Source organism: Martes martes (genome assembly GCF_963455335.1).
Source record: "Martes martes genome assembly, chromosome: 8".
NCBI lineage: Eukaryota > Metazoa > Chordata > Mammalia > Carnivora > Mustelidae > Martes > Martes martes.
In genome coordinates, this window is record NC_137895.1 from 63,085,415 (window position 1) to 63,101,739 (window position 16,325).

The following is a 16,325-nucleotide window of genomic DNA, read 5'->3' on the forward strand; positions in this document are numbered from 1 at the left end:
TCTCTCATTTTAAATCAAGAACTAGAAGTGATTAAGCTTAGTGAGGAAGCCATGTCAAAGCCAACACAGGCTGAAAGCTAGGCTTCTTGAGACAGTTAGCCAAGTTTTGAATGCAAGGGCAAAGTTCTGGAATGAAATTAAAAGTGCTACTCCAGTGAACACATGAATGGTAAGAAAGTGAAACAGCCTTAATGCTGATATGGAGAGAGGCTCGGTAGTCTGGATAGAAGATCAAACCAGCCACAACATTCCCCTAAGCTAAAGTCTAATCCAGAGCAAGGCCCCAACTCTCTTCAATTCTATGAAGGCTCAGAAAGGTGAGGAATGTACAGAAGAAAAGTACGAAGCTAGGAGAGGTTGGTTCATGAGAGTTAAAGAAAGAAGTCACCTCTATAACAGAAAAGTGTAAAATGAAGCAGCAAGTGCTGATGTAGAAGCTATAGCAAACTATCTGGAACATCTAGCTAAGATAATGCATGAAAGTTGTTACCCTCAACAGATTTTCACTGTAGACAAAATAGCCTTATATTGGAAAAAAGATGCAATCTAGGACTTTAATAGCTATAGAGGAGAAGTCAAAGACTGGCTGCAAAGCTTCAAACAATAGGCTGACTCTCTTGTTACAAAGTAATGCAGCCAATGTTCACTTACCATTCCAAAAAACATAGGGGCAAGAATTATGGTAAATTGTGTTCTGTAAACCTGGATGGTAGCACATCTATTTATAATGTGTTTACTATACACTTTAAGTCCATTGCTGAGATTCAGTGTTCAGGAAAAGAAAAAAAAAATTTTTTCATTGACAATCTATGTAATCATCCAAGAGCTCTGATGGAGAGATCCAAAGAGATTCACCATGTTTTCATGCCTGATAATACAACATCCATCTGAAACCCATCACTTAGTAAGTAATTTTTGACTTTCAAATCTTACTATTTACAAAATACATTTTATAAGGCTACTACTACCATAGATAGGGATTGCTCTGATAGATTTGGGCCAAGTCAATTGAAAACCTTCTGGAAAAGACTTACCACTCCAGATGCCATTCAGAAAATCTGTGATTCATGGGAAGAGGTCAAAATATCAACATTAACAGGAGTTCAGAAGAAGTTGATTCAACTCTCATGGATGACTATGAGGCTCAAGATTTCAGTGGAAGAAGTCACTGCAACTGTGGTGGAAATAGCGAGAGAACTAGAATGAGAAGTGGAGCCTGAAGTTAATTGCTGCAACCTCATGATAAAACTCTAACAGAGAGGAGTCATCTTATGGATGAATGAAGAAAGTGGTATCTTAAGGATGCTGTGAAGATTGTTGAAAGGACAACAGAGACTTTAGAATATTACATAAACTGATTGGGGGAGACAAGATGACGGGGAAGTAGGAGGAGGCGCCATTTCAACCTGTACCCTAAAGTGAGCTGATTACCTACCAGAGAAATCCGATCACCCATGAAATCAGCCTGAGCTCAGAATTATACACGTCTGGATCTCTACAGGGGCAGAAGACGCCAGTGGGCAGGTAAAGTGGAGTGGGAACGTAGGACTGATATCAGAAGAGAAACAAAAGGAGGAGGGAGCCACCAGAGGCAACCGATTGGAAAGTAATACCCCAGTATGAGAGTGCCCTGCGTCTGGGGACCAGCATTAACTTGGAGTCTGGTTGAAAGCACTCAAAAAGAGCAAAGGATCATGGGGAGAAATTGTGGGAATCAGGGCGGTTAGGGACAGGGGCTTAAGTCCCTGGACCCAGGACAGCCACCCCTGGCACTGAGCCAGAGAGAGTGCAGCGGAGAAACCAAGTCTTGGTTCCTGAGCCACCAGTGCGCCTGAGAACGCGTGGGATCCAGCTCCCGTGAGGGGCTGGGACCCGTGCCAGACGAGAGAATGCCGCACCGGGCTATCAGAGCTTGAGACGCGCGCGCCCCACACCCTCCCCTGAGAGAGGTGTGTGCAGGCGCCAGCACAGTGCTCTCGGACCCGGAAAGACCAGGCACTCCCAGCCCGGGCCAGTGGGAAAATCTCAGCGTGCGATCGGTGCTTGGAACCTCTCTGGCAGTCTGGAGCTGCCCAGACAGCCGCCGCTAGTTTTGGGTACAAGCAGGGGTTCCTGTGTCCCCAGGAACCACAACTCGGAACCTGCTCTGCCAGTGGCCGAGGGGGACCTTTTGTGCTCTGGAGACCCAGAGGGGAACAGACTGAGGCTTCTCTCTGAGAGGGAGGTCGGGGTGCAGTTTGCTTTCCTCTAAACCTCCAAAAACCATCAAAAGCTGTCAAGGCGAGAGAAAAGAAATGAACAAACAAAAACCTCCAGAGAACAAAAGCCTGAAAAACCCGTTTCCTCAGAGCCCACGCCCTTGAGGCAGGCGGGAGGACTTAACTCAGGGAACATTGTCTGAAAACCCACGCGGCAGGCCCCTCACCCAGAAAACCAACCAAAAAAAAAAAAAAAAAGATGACAAGAGAACAACCACCACTACTTCATAGATACAACTTTTGTTTTTGATTCGTTCCCACTATTCTGGTTCATTTTTTAAAATATATAGATAATTTTTTAACCTACTTAACATCACAGTGAGTAACCTTTTAAACTGAACTTTTTGATACATATACCTGTGTTTTTCTTTTGCTTTTCTATTTTTTAATTTTTTTTCAATTTTAGTTTAGTTTAGTTTACTTTATTCTTTATTTTTATTTTTTAATATTCATATAGAGTTAAACTTCAAGGTAACACCCTTTCCCCAACCAATGCTACCCCTATAGGTAAACCAATTTTTAATCCCCCTTTATCTTAGGAAAGTTGAGTCCTTTAACAAAGATATCAATATACATCCGGGAAGAATCAAAATAACCTTCCTCACCCACATTGAGAATTTATAACCACTCTCCCATCTTTTTCTTCTGCCAGTGTTTCTGTGTATTTGTGTTCATCCTGCTAGCATATAAATCTTATACTTGGGGTTCTTTTTTGACGAGGTTCTTCTTTTTTTTGTTTTTTTGCTAATATATATATATACATATATATTTTTTTTCTCTTGTCATATACTTTTACAGTCTTTTTGTTTGTCTGTTCCTGTTTGTATACTTCATAAATCTTACCTTGGGGCCCATTTGGGCTGAGCCTTCTCTTTTATCTTCCCTTTTTTTCCTGTCTCTCTCTCTCTCTTTTTAGTCTTTTTATTTTCTTTTTTCTCTCATTTGGGTGGGGAATCCTGATTGCTCAGAAGCATTCCAGGGTGCACCTTGACTGCACCATGGTAGATATATCCAGCTACATCCATTCAGCCATCTCTAACCAAAATGACTAGGAGGAGGAATGCCCAACAGAAGAAAAATACAGAGGATGGGCCTTCTGCAACAGAGCTAACGGCTATCGACATAGACAATATGTCGGAAAGAAAATTCAGGCTAACAATTATCCAGGCAATAGCTAGGTTAGAGAAAGCCATGGATGACCAAACGAAATTGATTAGGGCAGAACTAAAAGCCACCAGGGATGATGTTCACAATGTTAGGGCAGAACTAAAAGCCACCAGAGATGATGTTCACAATGCTCTCAATGAGTTCCAATCTAATCTAAATTCTCTAAAAGCTAGGGTAACTGAGACAAAAGATAGAATTAGTGATCTGGAGGACAAACAGATAGAAAGGATCATGAGGAAGCCTGGAACAAACAGCTTAGAAGCCACAAAAACAGAAACAGGGAAATAAATGATGCCCTGAAACGTTTCAACCTCAGAATTATTGGAATCCCTGAAGGGGAGGAGAAAGAAAGAAGTCTAGAAGATATAATGGAACAAGTTCTTCATGAAAATTTTCCCAATCTCGCGAATGGAACCCGGGTTCATATTCTAGAGGCAGAACAGTCTCCCCCCAAGATTATAGATTCCAAAAAAACACCAAGGCACCTTATAGTAAAATTGAGAAATCATAATTGTAGATACAATCTCTTGAAAGCCTCTAGGACAAAGAGGCTCCTTACGTACAGAGGAAAGCCCATCAGAATAACGCCAGACCTGTCCACAGAAACCTGGAAAGCCAGAAAGGGCTGGCAAGATATATTCAGGGTACTAAATGAGAAGGACATGCAGCCAAGAATACTTTATCCAGCAAGACTGACATTCAAAATAGATGGAGAGATAAAGAGTTTCCAAGACCGGCAAGGCTTAAAAGAGTATGCAACCACCAAGCCGACACTGCAGGAAATATTAAGGGGGGTTCTATAAAAGAGGAAAAATCCTAAGAATAGCATTGAACAGAAATATAGAGACAATCGACAGAAAGAAAGACTTCAAAGGTAACACGATGTCAATAAAAACATATCTATCAATAATCACTCTCAATGTGAATGGCCTAAATGCGCCCATAAAACGACACAGGGTTGCAGATTGGATAAAACGACAGGACCCATCCATATGTTGTCTACAAGAGACCCATTTTGAACCTAAGGATACACCCAGACTGAAAGTGAAGGGATGGAGAAGTGTCTTTCATGCCAATGGACCTCAATGGAAGGCCGGGGTAGCGATTCTCATATCAGATAAATTAGATTTTAAACTAAAGACTGTAGTCAGAGATACAGAAGGACACTACATCATTCTTAAAAGGACTATCCACCAAGATGATCTAACAATTGTAAATATCTACGCCCCCAATATGGAAGCAGCCAATTACATAAGAAAACTATTAATCAAGATAAAGAGTCATATTGATATGAATACATTAATAGAAGGAGATCTTAACATGCCTCTCTCAGTAATACACAGATCGAAGCAGAAAATCAAAACAAGAGCATTGAATGACACACTGGACCAGATGGACCTCATAGATATATACAGAACATTCCACCCTAAAACAACAGAATACTCATTCTTCTCAAGTATACATGGAACCTTCTCCAGAATAGACCACATACTGGGTCACAAATCAGGGTTCAACAGATACCAAAAGATTGAGATTATTCCCTACATATTCTCAGACCACAATGCTTTGAAACTGGAGCTCGATCACGAGGAAAAGTTTGGAAGGAACTCAAACACCTGGAAGCTAAAGACCACCTTGCTTAAGAATGCTTGGATCAACCAGGAGATCAAAGAAAAACTTAAACAATTCATGCAAACCAATGAGAATGAAGACACTTCGACCCAAAACCTATGGGATACAGTAAAGGCGGTCCTAAGGGGGAAATACATAGCCATCCAAGCCTCCCTCAAAAAAATTGAAAAATCCAGAATACACCAGCTGCCTCTACACCTTAAAGAACTGGAGAATCAACAACAAATCAAAGCAACTCCACATGTAAGAAGGGAAATAATCAAGATTAGAGCAGAGATCAATGAGGTAGAAACCAGAAATACAGTAGAATGTATCAATGAAACTAGAAGCTGGTTTTTTGAAAGAATCAATAAGATCAACAAACCATTGGCCACACTAATCCAAAAGAAAAGAGAGAAAGCCCAAATTAATAAAATTATGAATGAAAAGGGAGAGATCACAACTAACACCAAGGAAGTAGAAACAATCATCAGAAGTTATTATCAACAGTTATATGCCAATACGCTAAGCAACCTAGATGAAATGGATGCATTCCTGGAAAACTATAAACTCCCAAAATTGAACCAGGAAGAAATTGACAACCTGAATAGACCGATATCTAGTAATGAGATTGAAGCAGTGATCAAAAACCTCCCAAAAAACAAGAGCCCAGGACCTGACGGATTCCCCGGGGAATTCTACCAAACTTTCAAAGAAGAAATAACACCTATTCTCCTGAAGCTGTTTCAAAAAATTGAATTAGAAGGAAAACTTCCAGACTCTTTTTATGAAGCCAGCATTACCCTGATCCCCAAACCAGGCAAAGACCCCACCAAAAAGGAGAATATCAGACCAATATCCCTGACGAATATGGATGCTAAGATTCTCAACAAGATCCTAGCAAACAGGATCCAACAGCACATTAAAAAGATTATCCACCCTGACCAGGTGGGATTCATCCCTGGGTTACAAGGATGGTTCAACATTCACAAATCAATCAATGTGATAGACCAAATCAATAAGAGAAGAGAGAAGAACCACATGGTCCTCTCAAGTGATGCAGAAAAAGCATTTGACAAAATCCAGCATCTGTTCCTGATTAAAACGCTTCAAAGTGGGGCGCCTGGGTGGCTCAGTGGGTTAAAGCCTCTGCCTTAGGCTCAGGTCATGATCCCAGGGTCCTGGGATCGAGCCCTACATGAGGCTCTCTGCTCAGTGGCAAGCCTGCTTCCTCCTCTCTCTCTGCCTGCTTGTGATCTCTGTTTGTCAAATAAATAAATAAAATCTTAAAAAAAAAAAAAAACGCTTCAAAGTATAGGGATAGAGGGAACATTCCTGAACTTCATCAAATCTATCTATGAAAGACCCACAGCAAATATCATCCTCAATGGGAAAAAGCTCACAGCCTTCCCGTTGAGATCAGGAACACAACAAGGATGCCCACTCTCACCACTCTTGTTCAGCATAGTATTAGAAGTCCTAGCAACAGCAATCAGACAACAAAGAGAAATAAAAGGTATCCAAATTGGCAATGAAGAAGTCAAACTCTCTCTCTTCGCAGATGACATGATTCTTTATATGGAAAACCCAAAAGACTCCACCCCCAAACTTCTAGAACTCATACAGCAATTCAGTAACGTGGCAGGATACAAAGTCAATGTACAGAAATCAGTGGCTTTCTTATACACTAACAATGAAAATACAGAAAGGGAAATTAGAGAATCGATTCCATTTACTATAGCACCAAGAACCATAAGATACCTGGGAATAAACCTAACCAAAGAGGTAAAGGATCTATACTCGAGAAACTACAGAACACTCATGAAAGAAATTGAAGAAGACACAAAAAGATGGAAGACCAGTCCATGCTCTTGGATCGGAAGAATAAACATTGTTAAAATGTCTATACTGCCTAGAGCAATCTATACCTTTAATGCCATTCCGATCAAAATTCCACCGGTATTTTTCAAAGAGCTGGAGCAAATAATCCTAAAATGTATATGGAATCAGAAGAGACCCCAAATCACTAAGGAAATGTTGAAAAACAAAAATAAAACTGGCAGCATCACGTTACCTGATTTCAAGCTTTACCACAAAGCTGCGATCACCAAGACAGCATGGTACTGGCATAAAAACAGAAACATCAACCAGTGGAACAGATTAGAGAGTCCAGATATGGACCCTCAACTCTATGGTCAAACAATCTTCGACAAAGCAGGAAAAAATATACAGTGGAAAAAAGACAGTCTCTTCAATAAATGGTGCTGGGAAAATTGGACAGCTATGTGTAGAAGAACAAAACTCAACCATTCTCCTACACCGTACACAAAGATAAATTCAAAATGGATAAAAGACCTCAATGTGAGACAGGAATCCATCAGAATCCTAGAGGAGAACATAGGCAGTAACCTCTCTGATATCAGCCACAGCAACTTCTTTCAAGATATGTCTCCAAAGGCAAGGGAAACAAAAGCGAAAATGAACTTTTGGGACTTCATCAAGATCAAAAGCTTCTGCACAGCAAAGGAAACAGTCAACAAAACAGACAGGCAACCCACGGAATGGGAGAAGACATTTGCAAATGACAGTACAGACAAAAGATTGGTATCCAGGATCTATAAAGAACTCAAACTCAACACGCACAAAACTGATAATCATATCAAAAAATGGGCAGAAGATATGAACAGACGCTTCTCCAATGAAGACATACAAATGGCTATCAGACACATGAAAAAATGTTCATCATCACTAGCCATCAGGGAGATTCAAATTAAAACCACATTGAGATACCACCTTACACCAGTTAGAATGGCCAAGATTAGCAAGACAGGAAACAACATGTGCTGGAGAGGATGTGGGGAAAGGGGAACCCTCTTACACTGTTGGTGGGAATGCAAGTTGCTGCAGCCACTTTGGAGAACAGTGTGGAGATTCCTTAAGAAATTAAAAATAGAGCTTCCCTATGACCCTGCAATTGCACTACTGGGTATTTACCCCAAAGATAGAGATGTAGTGAAAAGAAGGGCCATCTGTACTCCAATGTTTATAGCAGCAATGGTCACGGTCGCCAAAATGTGGAAAGAACCAAGATGCCCTTCAACGGACGAATGGATAAGGGAGATGTGGTCCATATACACTACGGAGTATTATGCTTCCATCAGAAAGGATGAATACCCAACTTTTGTAGCAACATGGATGGGACTGGAAGAGATTATGCTGAGTGAAATAAGTCAAGCAGAGGGAGCCAATTATATGGTTTCACTTATTTGTGGAGCGTAACAAAGAACATGGAGGACATGGGGAGATGGAGAGGAGAAGGGAGTTGAGGGAAATTGGAAGGGGAGGAGAACCATGAGAGACTATGGACTCTGAAAAACAACCTGAGGGTTTTGAAGGGGGGGGTGGGGATTGGGGGAATCAGGTGGTGGGTATTGGGGAGGGCACGTATTGCATGGAGCACTGGGTGTGGTGCAAAAACAATGAATACTGTTACACTGAAAAGAAATTTAATAAATAAATAAATAAATAAATAATAAAGACCTCCCCCCCAAAAAATAATATTCAATAAACTTAGTTGATAAAGATGTAGAAGACTTGGAGAGTCTTCTCCAAAAATTTCACAATTGGAGAGGCTCCAATTCTGAAAGTTCTACTGTGGATAAAATACTATCACATGTACAGAAAAATCATGAAAGGAAAAGTTTATGATGTAGCTGACTTAACTGTTTTAAGAAATTGCCACAGCCACCTCAACTTGCAGCAACCACCACACCAACTAGTCAGCAGCCATCAACATCAAGGCAAGACTCTTCAGCAGCAAAAATATTACACTCACTGAATGCTCAGATGATAGCTAGCATTTTTTCAGCAATAACATTTTTTTAAAGATTTTATTTATTTACTTGACAGAGATCACAGGTAGGCAGAGAGAGAGAGGAAGGGAAACAGGCTTCCTATTGAGCAGAGAGCCTGATGCGGAGCTCGATCCCAGGACCCTGGGATCACGACCTGAGCTGAAGGCAGAGGCTTTAACCCACTGAGTCACCCAGGTGCCCCAGCAATAACATTTTTAATTAAGGTATGAACATTGTTAAGACATTCTAATGCATACTTGATAGACCACAGTATACTGTAAATGTAATTTTTATATGTACTGGGAAACCAAATTCTTTGACTTGCCTTGTTGTGATACAGGCTTTATTGTAGTGGCTGGAAACAAACCTGTAAGATCTCTGAGGTATGGCTGTATCACCAGAAAAGTAAGAAGTATGTGTATGAATAGATCCTAAGGGTACTAAACCAGAGTGAACAGAACAAAATATTGAATGAACCCAAATGTACTGATATGGACTCAAGATGGAATTCTGGTTTATTATGTAGTGGACAGTAGCGGCTCTAATAATTTATTTAGTTGCTTGCTAGAAACCTGGCTCCAAAGATGAATATCAGAGTTGGGCTGGAATGACACAGGTGTAGATTCCAATGACACTGAAGGACTAGAACTCCCTTTGTATATGCTAAAAGAGGGAGGCTTAGGAAGATGGGAATGCCAGAGTGGATGATCAGGTAGACTGCTCAGTCTCTTGCTATCCTGAGGGAAGATCCAGAGGACACTCCCTTCACCAAGGGTGTGAGAGATACATTCATGAGGGGAGTCCCAGCACCCCTTAAGAGCTCTTAGTGGCTGTTTTCCAAAAGCTAGGAATAACAATGGAAGTACTGCCTTTGAACTAAACTGCCTGAATCAATGAGAATGGTGGATTCCAAGGTATGGTAGTTAATGGTAGCAATTCAGTTCACAACCAAAAAAAAGGTACATGTGGTTGCTATAATATGCAACAAAGCAGACACAGTAATCAGGATAGTCTGACCCAAAGAGAATTCTGGCATTGGCTAGATGATCATGATGTCCTTGAAACAGACTACTTGGCTCAAAAATGCAGAATACAAAGCCCTGATTCCAGTACACAGAAGTTTGACTTGAATCACTAGCATAGTCCTTCAACCAGTTCTCAGAAACAAGCCAATTTATGGACCCAGAATCCCTTGAATAAAGCAGAGGCTGGGGTCCTTTGAGGAAGGTCTCTATTACACAACTAAAAACTTGTGTAGGAAATCTTCACACTAGTGTCCTCCAGAGCAACTTATCAGGGTAACTGTGTGTTTGGGAAAGTAAAATAACATCCCAGAAATTATTGGACATTAACTCAGAACTGACAGTTCCTGGACAACTAAAATGCCTTGGTGATCTGCCAGTCAGAACAAGGACTGGACTTATCCAAGTCACATGATCAGTGCCGTCTTGTTCAGGTCCATCACACAGCAGGCTCAGGTGGTTCTCTAACCCACTCTGTGGTTATTTCCCCAGTTCTAGATTGTATTATTAGAACAGATATATTCAGCAACTAACCAAATCCACGTACTGGTCCCCTGGTCTATTAGGTAAGGACTATTATGGTACCAAGAGGAAGCCAGTATAACTGCCCTCACCTACCAAAATAGGCTGTTTGTCTCATAGATAGGATTCTCGGGCCCAGGAATTGGGGTGGAAATGGGAATGGCTCCTCTTATTTTTACCCTCTAGTTATCCTCAAGTGAAATGTTGCTTTCCATCCCTGAAACTTTTGAACTTTGCTGGTTTAGAGACCTTAGCAAGAAAAGAGTGCTTCTGCCAGGAGAAAAAGCGATGGTCACATTTAAATGAAGTGGACTGCCTCTTGACCACGTTGTGTTCCTCATACCAATATATCAACAGGCAAAGAAGTGGATTACTATATTGTCTGGGGTGAGTGATTCTGACTATTCAAGAAACATAAGATTGCTCTGACAGTACTGAAGTAAAGAGTAGGTCTGAAATGTAGGAAATTCCCTAGGGTACCTTCTGGTATTCCCATGTCCTGTGATTAAAGTTAATGGAAAATTCAAAATCCAAATATAAGCAAACTGCTAAGGCAAGTCCACATACCAGACATTTGTGACTATGTGAGGTACCTGCTGAGAGCAAAAGAGTAAGGAATGCGAAATTAAAGAAGACAGTTATAAAATAACATCTAATGACCACATGATCAGGTAAGAAACAGGACTATAAGCATTTCTTCCTTATTTTGTTGTTGGTGGTGGTACATATGTATGCATATATTTGGGTCCCTTTTCCTATTCTGGCAACATCTAAAATAAAATGTTAATAGTAGCTGACTTCATATCTCAGGATTTAAGTGCGAAGATTTTCAAAAAGAATTTGATTCAGCAAGAAGAGGCATGAGCGGCATCCAAAAATGTATAACAAGAATGTGTGCCTTCTTCTAGGGACAGGATTAGTTTATATTTGGTTGTACAAGGGACAATTGGGCTTCCTTGGGCAGCCAGAGGTTTGGTGGGCAGAAATGAAACAGTGGGCTTATTTTCCAATTTAAAAAGATTAGTTTAAGGTCTGGCCTGGTAACCTCACTGGCGTAGGACAGCGCTGGGCCCCCAAGTCTGGCTGCTCCTACATATCCCTGGGGAAAGAGCACAGTCTGCAGCTGCTCCAGAGTCCGCTGGTTCTCCTTCAGCTTCTCTAAATCCTCAGCCAAGCAGTATGCAACCCCATGGGCAGGTACACCAGCTCTTTGGCAGGTCTCCTGTGTCACTCAAATTGGACACTTGAGGCAATGAGACTAATACAGGTTCTGTTAAGAAACAGGCCTTTGGTTTGATACCGACCCATCCTTAGTTTCGCCTTTTCTGCTGAGGAAAGGAAATCATTTGATGTAAGCCCTGAAGTAAGTAATGCAGAGGTTTTATCCACCTCTCATGAAGCTTCAGCAAAGGTCTGCATTCATCCCTTCTACCTCATTCAACAGAAAAGAAGACAAGTCTTGTGGCCCAGCCTCAAAAACAAAGGAAATTCCTTATTTCAGGATGAACCTTAAAGAAGGGAGCAAATGCATTGGTGCACCTTGCCTGGATCATGGTTGATATATTCAGCTATATATCCCCTCAAACACCTCTCACCAAATGACTAGGAGGAGGAACACCCAACAAAAGAAAAATACAGAGACTGTGATCTCTGCCACAGAACTATTGGATATGGACATATAAACAGTATGTCAGAAAAGGAATTCAGGGCAACAATTATCCAGGCAATGGCTAGGTTGGAGAAGACCACAGTGGCAACCTAGAATCTCTAAGGGCAGAAGGGAGGGCTGATCAGGCAGTACTAACAAATACTGTTAGTGAGATCCAATCTAATCTAAATACTCAGATAGATAGAAAAGAATCAGGAGGAGGCCTGGAAAAAACAGCTTAGAAGCCATGGAAACAGAATTAGGGAAATAAATGATGCCATGAAACATTCCAATGTCAGAATTATCGGGATCCCTGAGGGGGTAGAGAAAGAGAGAAGACTAGAAGATATAATTGAACAAATTCTGGATGAAAATTTTCCCAATTTGGGGAATCGAACAAGCATTCTTGTCCTAAAGGGAGAAAGAACACCCACCAAAATCAACAACTCTAGAAAGACCCCCAGACAGTTAATTGTGAAATTCACAAATCATAATTTCAGACAAGAAGTCCTAAGGGCAGCTAGGGAGAAGAAATTCCTTACGTACAAAGGAAGGTCTATCAGAATAACATCAGACCTGTCCACAGAAACCTGGCAAGCCAGAAATGGCTGGCAAGACATATTCAGGACACTAAATGAGAAAAACATGTAGCCAAGAATACTTTATCCAGCAAGGCTGACATTCAAAATGGATAGAGAGATAAAGAGCTTCCAAGACTGGCAAGGTTTAAAAGATTATGTGACCCCCGGGCTGGCACTACAAGAAATATTAAGAGGGGTTCTATAAAAGAAGAAAGAACCCAAGAGTGACATAGAACAAAAATTTACAGAGACAACCTATAGAAACAAGGACTTCAGAGGTAACATGATGTCAATAAAAACTTATCTTTCAATAATCACTCTCAAAGGGAACACCCTAAATGCTCTGATAAAACAGCACATGGTTGCAGACTGGATAAAACGACAGGATCCATCCATATGCTGTCTACAAGAGACACATTTGGAACCTAAAGATACATCCAAACTGAAAGTGAAGGGATGAAGAACCATCTGTCATGCCAACGGGCCTCAAAAGAAAGCTGGGGTAGTGATTCTCATATCAGATAAATTAGACTCTAAGCTAAAGATGGTAGAGATACAGAAGGACACTGCATCATGCTTAAAGGGTCTATCCACCAAGAAGGTCTAACAATTGTAAATATTTATGCCCCCAATATGGGAGCAGCCAACTACATAAGCCAACTGTCAAACAAAATAAAGAGTCATATTGATATGAATACATTAATTGTAGCAGATTTTAACATGCCACTCTCAGTGATAGATCATCTAAGCAGAAAATCAATAAAGAAACAAGAGCTTTGAATGACACATTGGACCAGATAGACCTCATAGATATATACAGAACATTCCACCCTAAAACTACAGAATACTCATTCTTCTCGAGCGCACATGGAACTCTCTCCAGAACAGACCACATACTGGGTCAGAAATCAGGGCTCAACTGATACCAAAAGACTGAGATTATTCCCTGCATATTCTCAGGCCACAATGCTTTGAAACTGGAACTCACCTCCCCCCCCCACACACACACAGTTTGGAAGGAATTCAAACACTTGGAAGCTAAAGACCATCCTGCTCAAGAATGTTTGGATCAACCAGGAAATCAAAGAAGAACTTAATTCATGGAAACCAATGAGAATGAAGACACATCAGTCCAAAACCTGTGGGATATGGCAAAGGTGGTCCTAAGCAGGAAATACATAGCCATCCAAGCCTCACTCAAAAAAATTGAAAAATCCTGAATACACCAGCTCTCTTCATACCTTAAAAACTGGAAAATCAACAACAAATTAAGCCAACCCCACACAGAAGAAGGGAAATAATTAAGATTAGAGCAGAGATCAATGAGTTAGAAATGAGAGATACAGTAGAACACATAAATGAAACTAGAAGCTGGTTCTTTGAAAGATTCAATAAGATCAATAAACCACTGTCCAAAGTAATCCAAAAGAAAAGAGGACCCAAATTAATAAAATTATAAATGAAAGGGGAGAGATCACAATTAACTCCAAGGAAATAGAAACAATCACCAGAAATTATTATTAACAGTTATATGCCAGTAAGTTAAGCAACCTAGAAGAAATGGTACATTCCTGGAAACCTATAAATTTCCAAGACTGAAACAGGAAAAAATTGACAATCTGAATAGACCAATATCTAGTAATGAGATTGAAGCAGTGATCAAAAACCTCCCAAAAAACAACAGTCCAGGACCTGTCCTGCTGCCAGAAATGGCTAGACCAGGGATGTGGAGGGGATCACATTAGATCAGTCAGGTGGAAACCTCATATGGCAGTCTTATGATTGGCAGCTGTCCTGGTGACTTAGGTGGCTGTCCTGTGCCCAAGACAGACAACTTTGTATAAGGACAGGAATAAAGAGAGGATGTCATGTTTCTGGGTCTTATTACCAGTTTGGCCAGAGTACTAACTTCCAACCAAAAGGCAGACTTTTTCCTCTCAAAGAGTAGCCACGAGCTAGAGGACTGCAGCCTGAGCAATTGGCATGAAAATGTTCCAATAAGACCATACTCCTTGAAGAGCCCTTGGAATGAGAATAAAGGGAGAGGAGAGAAAGAACTTATCAAGTTTGCACCACGGCTCAGAGTCCAGATGAGATTCTGGACTCAAAGGCCCACATTCCAGTGCCATATGATGAAGGAAAGACAACATCAGGAATTAAAGCCAATGGCCAAGAAAGAATTCTTGAGACATCTTTGGGGCAAAAAGGTGATTTTATTAAAGCATGGGGATAGGACCTGTGGGCAGAACGAGCTGCAATGGGGTCATAAGGAGTGGCCCATTATATACCCTCAAATTGGGAGGGGGTTAGGGAGAGTGTAAGTCTCTAAGGAATTTAAGAAACAAGGTTTCCAGGACCTTGAGGGGGCTAGCTGTTGTTAGGAAAAGGTCATTTATTACCGTCTAATAAAACCTGAGTCACAAGACTCTTTAGATGTATTTCGGGGGTCCACAGGCTTGGGGGATGATTGCCAACATGTATCTTGGGTGTTTTGAGATAAAGGAAATTTCCAAAGGAATTTTTATAGGTTAAAGTAGGCTTACTGGATCCTGGGGTGGTGGGGGTGGTGGGGGGAGGTGGGGGGATGGTCAGGCTAGGATTGCCTTTTGCCCTTAGCAGAGTATTAACATTGAGGCAGTTGAGTCCCTAGAGAAATGTCACTCAGCCTGTTTCAAGGACTTGTCAGGGGCTCTAGATAGTAAGCAAATCTAATAATTTTTCTTCTGCCTTTATTTCCCTCATCACTATCTGTTACCATTTCTTTCATTATAACACTTCCACTTTTCTGCCATTTTGTCAATCTTAAGAATTTATGTATTTACATACCTGCCCAACCATGTGGGTCCTATCCTTTTTAATGATCATGATAGTCTTTTTGTCTTTGCTTTATCTGCCATGCTTTGAGTTTCTTATTCTGCTTAACTTTGATTTTCAAAGATTTTAACTTGATTTTCAAGATTTAAAGAATTAAGCAGTCTTGATTTAAAACACTTGATTTAAAATGTCATATTTTAAAGTGTAGTCTTAAGATTTAGATTCAAGATGAGTCTGTTTGGGATTCCCTCCATCATCCCCTGCCCTCCCCCTGCTCACGTGTGCTCTTACTCTCTATCTTGCAGATAAATACATTTAAAATAAGAAGCAGCAGCAGCAAAACAAACAAAACAAAAACAAAGGGAGCTTGTTTGGAGAGTTGGGAGGGAGACTGCTCCTATCTAACCAAAGAAAGAATTTTTAACCAAAGAAAAGCATGTCCCAAATTTTCTCAATTTTTCTTTCTTTTTTTTTTTTTTTGAGTATGCATCTGCAAGGGGGATGCACTTGAAGGGAGAGGGAGGTAGGGACAACCTCCCATCCAGTCAACTCTGGAAGGTGATGCAGTAAGAGATGCCAAAATGACACTTGGCCTTTGCATCTGATGCACAGCAGCAGAAATGAAGGCCAGGGAGGAAGTCCAGAATGGCCTCTAAACTAAATGAGGTGGTCATGTTGTGCTTACTGTCAGGAAGTCTTTTACTAAGTTTAACCTCAGCACCTCCAGCTTTAAATGATCTCTTTTCCTGTTATTTGGAAAAGAAGAAAAGAAAGACTCTTCTCCTTCATTTATGTACCTCAGAAACTGGCTGCAAAATCCCCAAGCCACATTATCAAGTCTCTGAGCC